Source organism: Glycine soja, chromosome 20 (genome assembly GCF_004193775.1).
Source record: "Glycine soja cultivar W05 chromosome 20, ASM419377v2, whole genome shotgun sequence".
In the NCBI taxonomy this organism is placed as follows: domain Eukaryota; kingdom Viridiplantae; phylum Streptophyta; class Magnoliopsida; order Fabales; family Fabaceae; genus Glycine; species Glycine soja.
In genome coordinates this window covers 8167538-8184457 of record NC_041021.1, presented here as the reverse complement: position 1 = coordinate 8184457, position 16920 = coordinate 8167538, and positions in this window count along the sequence as shown.

Genomic DNA, 16920 nt, shown 5'->3' with positions numbered 1-16920 from the left:
AAGACATTGAAGTCTTGAAATGTAAAGACAAAAGACATTGAAGTCTTGAAATGTAAAGACTGAAGACATTGAAGTCTTGAAATGTAAAGACAAAAGACATTGAAGTCTTGAAATGTGAAGACTGAAGACATTGAAGTCTTGAAATGTGAAGACTGAAGACATTGAAGTCTTGAAATGTGAAGACTGAAGATATTGAAGTCTTGAAAATGTAAAGACTGAAGACATTGAATTCTTGAAATGTAAAGACTGAAGACATTGAAGTCTTGAAAAGTAAAGACTGAAGACATTTGAAGTCTTGAAAATGTAAAGATTGAAGACATTTAAGTCTTGAAAATGTAAAGACTGAAGACATTGAAGTCTTGAAAACTTTCACTAAAATGTGAACATGCTTGATAAGGAAACAAACCCCCAAATCGATTAGAACAACACACATTTTTTGGTGTGAATAGGAGAACAGACATAAAGATTTGGTTAGTAACTTGAGTGGGCGATCACTTCCTATCCCTTCACATCTTGACCAAGTTACTATCGTTTCCCTTCCTTTTTACTTTTTACAAACTCTGCACACAATTCATACATTGTTTGTTCCAAAGAACTTGTTTTTTTTTCTATTTTCCTTTTTACTCTTCTCCATTTTGATTGATTTTTCCTTTCTTCTTTTTTTTTTCTCTTTTTTTTTCCTTTCTTTTTCTTCCTTTGATGAACATTTAACTTCCTTAAAAAATCCATGACTAACCAAAAGATGATAGAAACCTCCCTTGGAAGATACCCCTGCTCTCTCATCCTAGGGTAAGGTAGGAAACTCTTATCCTAGGTCGGGGTTATGGTAAAAATCAAATGTCTGGCTCAAAAGGTTCGCAAATGGCAGAAAATAATGCATATTGGGGCAGCTATTTGGCCAATGGCTTAGAAAGAAGGAATGCCCATATCACTTCCATGAATCATATGTTATGACAATTATAAATTCATGAAAAATCAATCATAGAACATATCCATGCAGACACTCAATATAAAATTTGTGGTCATGCAATCACTAAGGCTTAGGGTTTGTTTCCACATTCAGATCAAACTAGTGTTTCAACAATTATTCTTTTATCGGATCCATGCAAAACATCTGAGCCCATTTGGTATTCGGGAAAGTCCTTCATTATTTTCACCCTTAAGATACACATTTGTTTTTTCAAAAAAACCTTTTTGTTGTGTTTTGATCTGCAAAATTTTTTGAAGAATGCTGGTGATTGTTTCTTTTAAAAAAACATGTTAGTTTTATTAGAAAACATTTGAAACTTAGACAAAGTTGTAATCCGAGACTACGCTATCAAGAGAACAAAAGGCACGTGAAAAAAATAGAAATGAAACCACGCGTAAGTTTTTTTTGTTTCAAATAATCATCACAATGAAATAACATAACAAAGTACTGAAAGTGAGAAATAAGATAAAGACGAGTTCACAAATTTAGAAGGTCCTGGTCAAGAGGCTTAGTCTTCTCAAAGGAAGAAATCCATCACATCTATCATGTCTCTGTCTTCTTCAGCTCCATCTTCATCTCCTCGTGCCCCTGTTGGACCTGTACCTCCATGAAAATTAGGCCTATCTCCAGGCCATGCGACAGTGACTCTGAACAGCTCGGGAGTAGGCCACGGGTAAGGGTTAGGGTCCTGGCCCCTATAGTTGGCCGCCTGCTGGTCAGCCAAATGCTGCATGTAGAGCTCCATCCTCTACATGTGAGCTGAGATGGACTTTAGATATGGTGGCTGATGTGGAGGTGGCAGTTGTGCATCTGCGGTCGGCTGCTGCTGCTAGTCATGCTCCGGTTGTTGTGCCTGCCTTGGCATGTAGTACTTCTCAATGAAGGACCTATTAATGGGAGACCGAATGAGCTTTATGGGCGTAACTGGTACCCCATAGAACTGGCAGAGACCTGTGATCAATGCTGGGAATCTCAGTGCCATGTTGGACTTTTCTGGGTCCACTGGGTGTCGCGGAGGTGCGATACCTACAAACTGGTAGATGGCATTCGAGATAAGTTGTGCTACATGAAACGACGCTGATGGTCTTCGCATCGGAAACAGTGTCTGTCAAACTTAATCTTCGCTTGCGGGGCTGCACTGGATCCTTCCCCTATGGTGGCCTTCCTAGCCCTTTAGCAGGAAGCTTCTTCGGAGCCATTGCCTACAAAGACACATCCAACTAAAATTTAGCATGAAATACATAACCATACTATTTTAGTTATCCCAAGTATAGCAACCAAGAAGTCAACCAATTTTTGTGTGGTCTTTATTAATTGTTGGTGTTACCATACAACTAATAAAGATCACCACTCAGTGTGTATTATTTTGAAAGAAAGAATTTGATATTCTACAATAATTTATGTGCAGTGTGACCACCCTAGTGCAACAAGTTTAACCAAACAACTAGGCCAATTCAAACCAAACAATTTTAAGCATTCATGTGACTCATGTATTTGCATCTAAAGCAACTAATGGATGCTCCCGTCATGCCTGCCAAGAGTTCTTCCCAGTTTGCTTTACCCTTTTAGGAGCGCATGCGATGACTTTGTAGGGGGTAAACAAATCTAACTTCATGATAAAAAATGTGGGATACCTACCATATATAAAGAACAAGCGTACAATAGACGATTCTCTCATTGCTCTTCTTGCACCTCAAGTTGAATGTATCATATGCATCCGCCAAAACAGCGATGATGAGGCTTTCCTTGCTGTGGTGATAAGCAAGAAAGGCGTCGATCGCTGCTAGATCCACTAGCCCATCTATATTAAGAAATAGTATAGTCCCAAACACCAACAATGCTAATATGTCAATGAATGAGGTCCACTCCCCTTGATTCGCCAAAGCTTCTACCTTCTCCTCCAAGTGCTTCCTCAGTATCCCTACCACCCCATTCCTATTTTGCTTCACTCGGTCTAGCTCTTGTTTCGAGATCTTGGCCACTTTTGCTATTCTTGCCATAGAAGGATAGAATCCGGAAAAGAGGTATGGCTTCCTTCCCCCTAATGGGCATCCTAAGATCCTTTGAAACTCTTCTATGGTTGGTGCCAACTGAAAGTCCCCAATAGTGAAACATCTAAGTGATTGGTCGTAGTATTGAGTGAAGGATGCGATGACTTCAACAAATACTTCTATCATTGCCAAATCCCAGATCTTCCTATATGCCTTACTGAAGGATTGACGTCGAACTTGATCTATCCGCTACCCTAGTTCTCGCAAGTTGGCTAGCTCTAGATTCTTGACTTTGACATGATAAAACCTCTTTTTAAAGGAAGGCGCTTGGTCCGATCCCATGTTTGCGAGAATGAAAATTCTGATGACCAATACTTCAACATCCTATTGTAGAGGAGATATGATGAATACATCAGGGCATGGTTAAGCTATGCATGACAAACGTATTTATCAATTGACACAAAATGCTTGAAAGACCATCTTTTCTTATCCACCATGCATTGGGAATCATGGTTTATTTGCAGTTATTACCATGGTATCCAATGCATGCAATTAAGAAAGCAGTGCAGACTTTTACGCTTCTTTGTGACTTTGACAACAAAAAGAGAATGCAAGGCATGGGTAACGAAACAGGGGAGTATGCATGAGTGAACATAAGGACTAATGACAACATAAGGTATGTAGTTGGTAGCACAAAGAAACATGCTAGACGAATGAGCATGATAACATAATGACTTAATGCGAAATGTCGCGCGTGAACATAATGAAAATGGTAAACACAAGAATGATGTATACTATTACGACATATAAAGATATGCATGACTAGATCAAGGAAACAAGACATAGTGAGTTTGTTCCATGTCCCTAGTTTAGGATCCTAATGGAAGGGATCAAAAGTTCTCTATCCGGTGATAACCACCAAGGGTAGTTGTATGTAACTTTCAAGGTTTCTAGAGATATCATCCTTTTTGATAACAACATTGTGGCGGTAGGGACTACTGTTAGTCGATAAATACGACTAACTTTTGTGTATAAAACCTGTGTAAATTGTATCAAACTCCTCCAATTTATGATTATTTTGTGGTGTTGTAATTACTTTTGGTTAAAAATAGGTAATAAATACTTAGTACTTCCATTTTGTGTGTTTAATAATCATTTCCTCTCAATTTCAAGTTAATTAGGCAAGTTTGTGAAGTGTTGATTTTCATTCTCTCGCTAAGCCAATCTGCTGGCTTAGCGAGCCATACACTGAGCGCACCACTCCTTCAGCTGAGCGCGAGGAAGAATCTGGAAGAAGGATGCACTGTGCATGTTCGCTAAGCGAAGAAAGCACATGCTAAGCTGAAATCCACTAATAAGCGTTGAGCGGTCCATAGTCGCGCTAAGCGCAAAAGCAACAACAAGACCACCTATTTAAACCTGAAATCAGATTTTGGAGGGGATTTTGGCCATTTTCTCAAGGAGCTTCTGCATTGAGAGATTCTAGAGAGAGAAGGGTCCGAATACAGTGAGTTTTGAGAGATTTTGCTATGTGAAGACCTGTAGAGAACCGAGCTTGAAGAGGAAGTCGTCCTGAGAGCTTGAGATAAGTTTGTGAGTGATTGTGAGGTTCTAGAGGTGGAGGAGACATCCTCACCACTTGTATTTCTTTAATCCTTCATTTTTCTCTTCTCTTTGTTGTAAAGGAACCTTTCCAGTAATGGAGAGCTAAATCCTCTGTTGGTTCTTCCTTGTAGGTACTTGATGTAAATACATGTATATCTATTTAATGATGTTTTGTGTGTTCACTATGCTATCAGAATTTCATTCTAGCATGCCTTTGCCTTGATCATGTAGATGCATGTGTTGTTAGGATCATTCAACAGTGGAAACTGGTCTGATTCTTAGAACTTGATAGGACAGGGCTAGTTTATCGTATTATCACGAGGGATCGGGGTACAGTGACCTAGTTGTTTGTATGTTTGTCTTAATGCGGTTCTGGTCGAGTTTAGTCCAACAAGAGGGATCTAAGGATGATGCTTGATCGGGATTAGGCTAGACTATCATGAGGAATCGGGATTTAGTATTTCAAGAGACACCATAGAACACATGAGTATTGTTAAGTAGAGAATATCCTTTTAACATCAGGCACCTAATAGGAAGACCAACGTTTTGTCTACTTGTCTTTACGCATCATTACTCACGTGATTTTCCTTTTAATAGTTAGTTTATATACTTGTTCATAGTCAACACATATCTTTTCATACTAGACACCTATTCACTAAATATAGCTTTACCACGTAACACAAGTTCCCTGAGAGTTTGATACTCGGTTCTTACCGTTTTATACTACTTGCGCGATCCGGTGCACTTGCCGGGTTCCAACAAGTTTTTGGCGCCGTTGCCGGGGAGCTTCTTTCTATTTGGAAAGTTAGTTTAGTCCTAGGTGTCTATTCTTTATTCTTTGATAAACTATGAATATTTACTTTCAATTCATATTTGTTTTCCTCTTGAACTAGATAACCGTTGTTTCTGTTAGTGTTTTATATGCATAGATCTCCCACGGGCAATTTAGTTTCTCTGGACTTGGAGATTGAAGCTACGTTGAGAAGGAATAGAGCCGAGAGGAGAAGAAAATTACTGCAAGACAGGATAGTAGCATCCATTCTTAATGAAGAAACTCATTTTTCTGATTCTTCATCATCTGATTCACCATCATCAAGGGAATCTGTGACCTATTTTCCAGAAACCGTTTCCATGGCGAATGTACACCAGCAGAGAGTTACCCTTGAGGACTATTCAAGCAGTTCAGTGCTGCAATTCTTTACCCGCATTGCACATCCTGAAGTGCAAGCTCACAACATAAACTACCCTCATTCTTTGATTCATTTAATACAGGGGAACTTATTCCAAGGATTACCAAATGAGGACCCCTATGCACATTTGGCAACATTCATTGAAATTTGTAACACTATAAAAATTACAGGTGTGCTAGATGAAGCCATTAGACTCAGTATATTTTCATTTTCCTTGGCAGGAGAAGCCAAAAGGTGGCTCCACTCATTTAAGGGTAACACTCTGAGAACTTGGGAAGAAGTTGTTGAAAAGTTTCTGAAGAAATATTTCCCAGAGTCAAAGACTGCGGAAGGGAAAGCTACAATCTCTTCATTTCATCAGTTCCCTGATGAGTCCTTGAGTGAAGCGTTGGAGAGGTTTAGAGGTTTATTGAGAAAGACTCCCGCCCATGGGTTCTCTGAGCCAATTCAATTGAATATGTTTATAGATGGGCTGAGACCATAAACCAAACAACTATTAGATGCTTCAGCAGGGGGAAAAATAAAGTTGAAGACCCCTGAAGAGGCAACTGAGCTAATTGAGAATATGTCAGCCAGCGATCATGCCATTATGCGCAACAGAGTTCATCAACCCACAAAGAAAAGCTTGTTAGAACTATCATCACTTGATGCTTTATTGGCATAGAATAAGTTGCTTTCTAACCAACTTGAGATTTTAACAGAAACACTCGGTAAGTTGTCAACTAAACTGTCTTTTGGTCAACCTACATATTCTTCTGTTTTGTAGGTTACAAGTTGTACCATCTATGGTGAGGCTCATGAAATAGGCCAGTGTATTCCCATTGAAGAAAACACTCAAGAAGTTTACTATATGGGAAATCAATAGAGACAAGGATATACTCAAGGAGGATTTTCGGGCTTCCAGCAGGGTCCTTATAATCAACAAGGACAGTGGAGGTCACACCCTGGCAATCAATTCAACAAAGACCAAGATGGACTTTTGAATAGGCCAATCCAACAAGGGCCTAACATCTTTTAGAGGACTACTAATCTAGAGGAGACTTTGACTCAGTTTGTGCATGTAACAATGTCAAATCATAAAAGAACTAAGTCAGCACTGAAAAACCTTGAGGTCCAGGTGGGACAACTGGCCAAGCAGATAGTTGACAAGTCATCCAATAGTTTTGTGGCGAATACAGAAAAGAATCCCAAGGAGGAATGCAAAGCTGTGATGACAAGGAGTAAGAGGTTTATGGAGGCGGAGGATGAGGATAGTGTAGTGTCCAAGAAGAAAGCTGTTTAAAAGAAAGATGTCATACCCTAATTTTGTCCGGGGACACTTGCGATCGACTTTCGAACCTTGTTTGTTCCCTTCGGGACCCTCAATAAGAGCATTGATGCGTAATCCGTAAAGTTCTACAACATTCTGGAAGTCAAAAAGAGCATTGTTGCGTAATCAGTAAAGTTCCGCAACATTCTGGAAGTCAAGAAGAGCATCGTTGCATAATTCGTAAAGTTCGGCAAGATTTTGGAAGTCAAGCAAGCATCGTTGTGTAATCCATAAAGTTTCACAATATTTCAGATGAAAAACATCCATCGCCGCAGAACCCGTAAAGTTTCAGGAGGTTTCGGAAATAAATCGGCAGAAAAACACAAAAGGGGGCTGTATTTAGTAAAATGGGGGTGCTCATCTTGAGGATTCTAGACCTTTTCTTTCTTCCTGGCTAAGCAACCAGCTCGCCTGGGCGAGCTGGGCGGCAAGCATCTCCCTCATTTTGTTGAAAAATGGCTTCCGGGGCTTCCGTAATGCTTCCATAAAATTTCCGTCACCATAAATAAGCATATTTCACATAATATGGTGAAAAGGAAGAGAAAAAAAGAAGAAAATTAAGTCTGATATGCTTCTGTAAGGCTTTCATAACTTTTTCGTAAATTACAATAAAGGGAGGGTGAACTTATCAAGCTGGGGGTGTAAATAGAAATTTTCAAATTTTTGAATCTAGACCCTTGCAGAACATTTTGGAAGATGGGTTGTTTAAGGAGGAAGCAACCTAGCTCGCCTGGGCGAGCTGGGCTTAATAAATGATAAAATGAATTTCAACCGATCATTTGCGTTGTAATCTTGTTTAATCACTGTTAAAGCAAAATCTAACCGATCATTCACACCGTAACCTTGGTTAAACAAAAAAAAAAAGCAAAATTATAATAAAATAATCAAAATATCTTGGAAAAAAAATAATCAAAAAAATCAATCGGACATTTTTCTTTGAAAGTTTCCTTGAATGAATTGACTAATAACCAAAGTGAAGCTAAGGCTAAAATCAACTCTTAAATCAAGCTCTTGTCCACAAAATCACTAAAAACCATTTTAAGGTCCAACGCCTTAAATGGTCTTTTTGCTTTTATTGGTTAACATGGACCGTTCAAAAGCATAAAATCAACATGTAGCTTTACTAGTTCTGCAAGAACTACGTAGGTCTGATTTCCTCATCTCAATTGAGGATACGTAGGAGCAAAAGCCCCGCTTTTGTCGACCACCCCAAGAGATCGTTAATGGTCCAATGCCTTAATGTTTCTCTCCTTTCAAAAAAATCAAAAGATTGTTTAATGGTCCAACGCCTTAAACAAATTTTTTTCGGTTTAAATCGATCTTGCGGAAAAAGATCAAAACAACTTAACCAACGTTTAGTTCTAAAAGAACTACGTAGGTCTGATTTCCTCATTGCAGTTGAGGAATACATAGGAGCGAGGGAAACACCCTTGTCGACCACAAAAAGATAAAAAATACAAAAAGGCCCATAAAAAGCTAAAAAAACATAAAAAGGGAAAAATACATAATTTTGAAGTCGTATTTGCACACTTGATTGAAGGCTTTCGTCCCTTGTGACGGACGCGTGGGGTGCTAATACCTTCCCCGTGCGTAAAAACAACTCCCGAACCTTTCACGATTAAAGTTCGTAGACCACACATTTCAGTTTTTCCGACGTTTTCCTCGAATAAATGTTGGTGGCGACTCCGCGCGCCTTCCTCCCTTGGAAGACGCACCCGTGAGCCCCGCGTCGCCCTCCCGCCAAAGGGTAGGTTGCGACAAAAGGTACTAATGAAAAGAAAGATAATGTGATAAGTGAAAGCAATCAGGAAAAATAAAAACAAATAATGGTCAAGAAAGAAGAATTTAATGACCAAGAAACAGAAAAAGAAGGAGAAAAAGAAAAAGAAAATGAAAAAATTGAAAAAGATGAAAAGAATAAGAATGAAGAAAGGAGTAGAAGTGAACAGGCTAGAGATAAGAAAATGTAGAAGCAAAGCTTCATGGTGAATCAAGAATGATTCAAAGATGTTTTGATGATAACAAAAGATGATGAAAAAGGTGATGACAAAAAGCTCAAAGGTCAATCAAAGGATGAGTTCAAGATGTTCAAGAAGGAATCAAGAACAATTCAAGACTCAAGAGGAAAAGTTGAAGAACACTTCAAGATTCAAGAAGAAGGATGAATTCAAGAATCAAGATTCAAGGATCAAGCTTCAAGAATCAAGATCAAGATTCAAGATTCAAGACTCAAGAATCAAGAGAAGACTTAATCAAGATAAGTATGAAAAGGATTTTTCAAAAACTGAGTAGCACATGAATTTTTCACAAAACATGTTTACCAAAGGGTTTTTACTCTCTGGTAATCGATTAGCAAATTGCTATAATCGATTACCAGTAGCAAAATTGTTTTGAAAAAGTTTTCAAATTGAATTTACAACATTGAAATTAATTTCAAAAAGTTGTAATCGATTACAATGTTTTGGTAATCGATTACCAGTGCCTATGAACATTGAAATTCAAATTCAAAATGTGAAGAGTCACATCCTTTCACATAAAAGCCTTGTGTAATCGATTACACTGATTTGGTAATCGATTACCAGTGATTGTTTATGAATAAATCAAAAGATGTAACTCTTCAAAAGGTTTTTGACTTTTTCAAATTGGTTTTAAGTTTTTCTAAAAGTTATAACTCTTCTAAATTGTCCTCTTGGCCAGATATGAAGAGTCTATAAAAGCAAGGCTTTGATTTGCTTTTCAATATACTTTTCCAATCAATCTATTACAATTCTTTACAAGCCTTGAATCTCTTTGAACTTCTTCTTCTTCTTCTTCTTCTTCTTCTTTGTGCTAAAAGCTTTCCAAAGTTTTTCTGGTTTTCTAAACCTTGAAAACTTGTGCTATTCATCTTTTCATTCCCTTCTCCCTTTGCCAAAAAGAATTCTCCCTTTGCTGGCATAATATATGGCGTGAAAAATGTGGCGTCCCCAAAATAATAACTGGTTTGATGGTAATAATCTAAATAACAAAAACCATGGTAATTTTTTTTTTCTTCTTTTTCTTTTTCATTTCTTTCTCTTTTCACCATAACTAGGTTTAGAAGGAAAATCCTCACTATAGAGTCCTGAATGGCCAGCTCACAACTCTATTCGGAGTCATTTCTTTCTTACCGCTCATAATCTCTAAACTATTTTGCTGTCTCAAAAGGAAGAATGTACCAGTCATTACTTTAGGTCGTCACGTGAAAATAAAAGAATAAAATACGGTCGATAAACTCTTTTACAAATAAATTTGCTAATGCTTTCTTTTCTAATAACAAGATTGATCATAAATGCATTCATCATTTAAAGCTGTCCAAAATATGGGAGTTTTACAAAATACATAATGTCATCCAGAGAAAAGGTGTCCACAGTGATGGCTTCAGCCACCTGTATACAATCATCAAATTCCTATACAACAGGTCTACCCATACAAAAACAAAAGAGTAAACCTAACAGTCAGTCCTAGATACACCCACCGTCAAAAAGTATATAAACTAATCCATGGAACTGTCCACTATGATGAAGAGCCTCCACTGGTCGCCATCTCTCTCGGGCCACTATCCTCCGTAGAGTCTGCCTCAGATGCCGACATGACTTCCTCGGGAGAATCCACCTCAGGAAGTGGGTCCTCATCGCCCTCTAGAAAGTCAAGAGCATCCACAGCAGGCTCAGGAGGTAGCTCCTCGGGATCCTCCTCAGGGTCTTCCTCGGACGACGTTACCTCAATCAATTGGACTGGCTCCACTAGACGATATGGTGTAGGCGTGGGTAGTATCCACTCCACAGTGCGCTGAAGCGTACGCGCCGGTTCATCTGGATGCACCAATGAAGTAGCTGTAAATCGAATAGTGCCCCGAAATCGGCACCTCGTGTTGCCTTCGAGGGTCTCCCAAGCTCCTTCTAGGCACTCCATCTCCACTCGATCATGGATTAGCTGTGCCGCCATCACGATCTACAAGAAGGAAAAGAAAGGGGTAGACTCTTTCACAAGAATCTAACTATGCCGCAACACAATGTGTCTCATAACCACTACATACAATTAAAAGGGGTATCTTAAGGCTTTTCATCTCTGGTAATCGATTACACAGACTTGGTAATCGATTACCAGAGGCTAAACTCGAATTACACAGCCTCAGAACATGAAATCTGCAAAAATGCAATGTGTAATCGATTACACATACCTGGTAATCGATTACCAGTGACCCATTCCTCTGTGTAATCGATTACACAGACTGGTAATCGATTACCAGAGGCCTCCACCATCTCCCAGTTCCCTTTTTAAGCCTGGTAATCGATTACATCCCCTGGTAATCGATTACCAGAAGCTCCCTTAGATTTCAGACCTCGTTTTCAAGCCTGGTAATCGATTACACCCCGTGGTAATCGATTACCAGAGACCATCTTAGCCTCCTGTCTTCATTTTTAAGCCTTGTAATCGATTACCCACCCTTGGTAATCGATTACCAGAGGCCACAACCCATATATCACACAAAATTCATAGCTGGCCAGCCACCACAAGCCTCCTTGCTTTGTGGTCTTTGTTCCTTTTATCTGTTGACTGCCAGGAGCTCGCCTGTTTAGGTACATCACAGGTTCTCACTGACCGACTATGCCCGGGTTGGGTCAGGATTGGTCAAGCTTGGTTTTGGACAATAGCACCCCACCTGACGTCCCCAAGGTCTCCTGACCCCCGCGACATATCTCCAGGTACCACTCTGTGGTCAACGAATAAAAGCAGGAAGTTTCACCCTTCTACACTTCCTCATCTCTAGCTTGTAGGATTATGGGGTACCCATCACATGTGGTACTAGGTGGCGGTCGGTGATGGGGCACAACAAGTTTTCCACATCCACAAAGCGCGCATAAAACCACCATCCCCTGTTGCCCACCTCTAACTGAGCTCACGTACTCCCACGTAGCCCATATCCTCGTTTCTCTCAACACCGGGTCCCCATCAATCCTCTCAAGCTTCCCCAACATCCAAGTAATACAACATTCAAACAGCACAAATTATCACAGCCAAGCAAAACAGGGCAAAGGCAGAAAACTCTGCCCAAAACACCAACCAAAATCACAACTTTTCTCACTTAAAGACCCCAGTAACAATTCCTTCGTTCCAATTCGTTAACCGTTGGATTGACTCAAAATTTTTACTGGAAGTCTCTAGTACTTAAGCCTACATTGTGATTGTTGGGATCTACTAGCCAACATCCAGAACGCATTCTGTACTACTCTTTCCACAGCCCACCACACACAAGCATTTTTCTGCACAAAGCCAAAATTCTGCTGCACCTATTTGACAGCAAAATTCTGCATAAGTGCAGATTTCGAAAATCACACTTCCTCTCATCCAATCTTACCCAAATCAAATCCTACAAGTCCCAAATCATGTATCAATCATGTCTAAACCAAAGTCAAGCTTTAAAGCACAGCAACACAAAATCTAGGTGTCCAACACCCCTCAATTCAATGGGTTTTCTAGATTTGAGAAGTGAAATTGAGAATGAGGTAAATTTGAAGCAAACTCTCACCTCACACAAGTCCATAACATCAATCTAAACTTGCTCAAACTGGATTTACACCTAAAATTCCACCGAATCAAAATTTGACTCCTCAACACCCAATTTTTGCCCTAGAAATGGCTCTTGGTTCACTTTGGTCATTTGTTTTTCTCCCTAGCACAATCCAAGCTTTCTCATAAGTCCTAAATGACATTTCAAGCTAGAATTAACTCACTTTAACCTCCATTTACCACAGAATCCAGATTTAACCTTCCAACTCTCAAAGCCTCACTCTTTTTTTCGACTCATAACACCACATTCTCACTTTCTAACCCTAGGTTAACTCTACCCTTCATCTCTAACAGTTTCCATAAGCAATTTCAGCACATAAACATCACAAGCATCATCATAAAAACCCTAAAACTGAATGGGTATGTTTAACTCATCCAAACATGGCAAGTTCAACATGCTTTCAACAAGTTTCTTCACAAATAATCATCATAAATCAGAAACCTAGCAAGACTACCCATCATATCTCCCAAAACCCCATACCCACGAAAATCAAAGGAGAAAGAAGTCCACCCAAACCTGAAATTTCGAAGTCCCACACGTAGAGACGCGCTTCACGACTCCGAAAATGCCCTCCTTTCACGATTTGGAGCAGAAATGGGCACCAAAGGTTGAAGCTTTGTTGGGCAACAATGATGGATGAAGAAGAAGGAGAAAAGCAACGTGAGGGAGAGGGAGAGAGAGCTGTCTGAAATTTTTGGGCTGAGTGAGGAGAGAGAATACAACTTTTTGGTTTTAAATAAAGGGTTTTCTCTTTTTCTATTATTTTATTTAAGCTATGCCACATGTCTCCATTTGAGTGGAGCAAAAAGGGCTCACTTTCTCTTTTGATTGTGACCCATACTCAGCCACAAAAAGTGAGAAAAATCTGACCTTTGAAACGCTAAAATCCTGCCTCGGTTTGCATGCCGTTTCTCTGGTTCCAGTTCCTCGTGTTTCTCTGCGTCCGTCGGGGCCAGTTTTCGAAAGTAGGCAATATATATATATATCAAAACGCTCAGAATAAAACCCCGAGCGTGGTTCAGAGGTTGGTTTCGTTAAATTTTAAGTCGCACGCAAAACGATGATTTTTAGACTAATTACTTAAGAATTAACCCATAACCTCCCAGTTATGGATTTCTCTTCCTTAATTAGCCTAACCCGCGTATCTTGCCCCCACTACTCCTATTTCTACCAAGAACATATATGCATATACACTGAATAATACTTATATATATATAATCATTCAAAATACATCGTTTCCAAAAATTCCGGGTAGAAATTTCCAGGATGTTACAAAAAACCTTGTCATGCCTTTGTCCCAAAACTGCACCTACTGCATAGTCGCTAGCATCACACATCAATTCAAAATCCTTTCTCCAATCTAGGGCAATCATTACTGGTGCCGTGGTGAGCCTATGCTTCAGTATCTGGAACGCTGCTGAACAATCTTTATCAATCTTAAAGGATACATCTTTGTTCAGCAGATTACTTAGGGGCTTGTCGATTTTTGAGAAGTCCTTAATGAACCTCCTATAAAAGCCAACATGCCCCAGGAAACTTCTGACGCCTTTGACATTCAGTGGTGGCGGCAACCTCTCGATGACGTCTATCTTTGCTGGGTTAACTTCTATTCCTTTATTCTTCTTGGTCGGCACCTTAGGATACGGAAGATCCTGCAGCAAGACTGGCGATTCTTCCTTCTTAGCTTCTCTTGCCTTTTGACTCTTGGTTTTGGGTGGTGACACCACCTTCTCTTCTTCCTCTAGCTTCTCTTCCTCTTTTGTTTCTTCTTTCTTATCCTCAGTTCCCTCGTCTTCTGTCATCGTTCTTTCTTCTTGAGCATTCTTTTGTGCTCGAGTCATTACCGCTCTACACTCTTCTCTTGGGTTCTTTTCAGTATTAGCCCCAAAAGTTCTTATGGGCCTTTCAGCCCTTTCATGGGCTAGTTGACCCAGTTGTGTCTCCAGGTTTCTGATAGCTGCATCTGTGCTCTTTTGATGTGATCTCGTCTCCTGGATGAATGCTCTTGTCTCCTGAGTGCTTACCCTTGTTTCTTGAACGAATGCCTTTGTCTCCTGAGCGTTTGTCCTTGTTTCTTGGATAAAGGCCTTTGTCTCCTGAGCGTTTGCCCTTGTTTCTTGGATGAATGCCTTTGTCTCCTGAGTGGTTGCCCTGGTCTCTTGGATGAAACTTAAGAGCATTTCCTCTTTACTGAGAGACGACTTCTCTTGTTGACTCGGACCGTGACTAGGGTGCTGGTATGGTGGTTGAGGCCTAGGCTCCTTGTACTGATTTCCTTGATTTCTCTAGCCGGAGCCTTGGTTAAAGTTTCTTCCCTGGTTAAATCCTGGTGGTCCGTTATTGTATCCAGACGGGTTTCCTTGGTTGTAGCCTTGGAAACCGTGGCGATTAGGATTGCCCATGTAATTTATTTCTTGAGAGGGCTCATGTTGGATTGTGCATTGTCCAGGCTGATACCAGATGATGTGAACCTTACGGGACGGATTGCTTGATACAGGTTACAGAGATTTGGATGACAAATTTTGATTTTTTTTGGATAACAGATCAGATTTGGATAACAAATTAGATAACAGATATGACAAGTAAACTTCAAATGCTCATAACTTTTGCTACGATTGTCTGTTTGAGGCCTACTATATATCAAAATGCTCAGAATTCAAAGGAGAATCCAAATAAGGGAATTTGGTACACGATTTTCTGCCAAAGAAGCCTCTAACTGCCTCAATTTCGTGCTCAAAGATCAAACACCCACTTTTTTTTCTTTTTTTTTTTAAATTTATGCAACTTTTTTTTTTACTTGAAACAGAACTCAAACAGATTTTTTTTGACACAAAGTCTGAAAGACACAAGAACAAGAACAAAAAACGTGACAAGAAAAAGAACAAGAACGAAACAAAGACACAAACAAGAACACAACAAGATGCAAACAAGAAAACAAATAACAGAACAAGGACAAAACATGAACCTGGACAATTACAAAGAAAAATAATAGGATAGGATAGAACTTGTATTAAGAGCCGAAGCTCTGATACCAGATGATGTGATCCTGACTAAGAGCGGATCGTTTGATACAGGTTACAGAGATTTAGATGACGCCACTTCCGGTGAAGGAAGATAAGTCAAGGTAGATGCCACTTCCAGTGAAGGAAGATAAGTCAGGGTAGAAGCCTCAAGGATTACCTTGATAAGTCTGAGATTGGTTCAACAAGGAACCCAGAGAGAAACTCTCACCAAATTTTATGAAAAATGCCAAAAGTTCCTTTATTCAAAACAAAAATTAATACTTATAGTGTATCTGAACAAAAAGATAAAAATAGACATGGGCCTTCTAAACAGTTTGGGCCAAAATTACAATAAATAAAAATTATAACTAAAAAACATATTTAAATTAATCTTGGCCTTCAGCAACAATTAATAGTCTTGATAGTGTATCTGTCTCTAGGCCTTCATCCTTCTCCACTTGGGCCTTCATCCTTCACCACTTGGGCCTTCGCCCTTCTCCACTTGGGCCTTTAGCCTGTATTTGGCTAGTTTCAGGATTCTCATTAGTGACCTTGCTGGGGGTGACGGGCACTCCGTAGAACTGACAGAGGCTCGTAATCAGAGTTGAAAACCTTAGGACCCTATTGGACTTCTTCGGGTCCACTGAGTGTCTTGCGGACGGATCCCTGCAAACAGTAGATGACATCAGAAATCAGTTGAGTGATGTGCATACATACCTATGTCACGATGGCATGACCTTGCTGGGGGGACGGGCACCCTGTAGGACTGACAGAGGCCCGTAACCAGAGCTGGAAACCTCAGGGTCCTATTGGACTCCTCCGGGTCCACTGGGTGTCTTGTGGGCGCGATCCTTGCAAATAGTAGATGGCATTAGAAATCAGTTGAGCCACGTGTATACTTACCTATGTCATGACGGCACAGACCAACTGACACTTCGGCAGGGGGAGATCGGAGTTGTGGTGGTGCACATGATCTGCACTCGTCTCCCTGTGGCAGTTTGGGTGAAATCTTGTCCCGGTATGCATACTAGCTGCATGATAGCCTCCCTCTCTGGTTGTGCTCGCACAGTTGGTCGCCCTCCAATATTGGGGGGTGGCCTAGGAACTGATAAAAGCAAAATACTAGCCCCTCACTCAGGAGCACAAGCCTCGATTAAGCATTAAGGGCGGAGGACCTTGAGTTCTCTGAAGGTGCAGATGTGGAGCCCTCTGAAAGCGAGGACGTTTTGCCCTTTGAATGTGAGGACGTTTAGTCCTTTG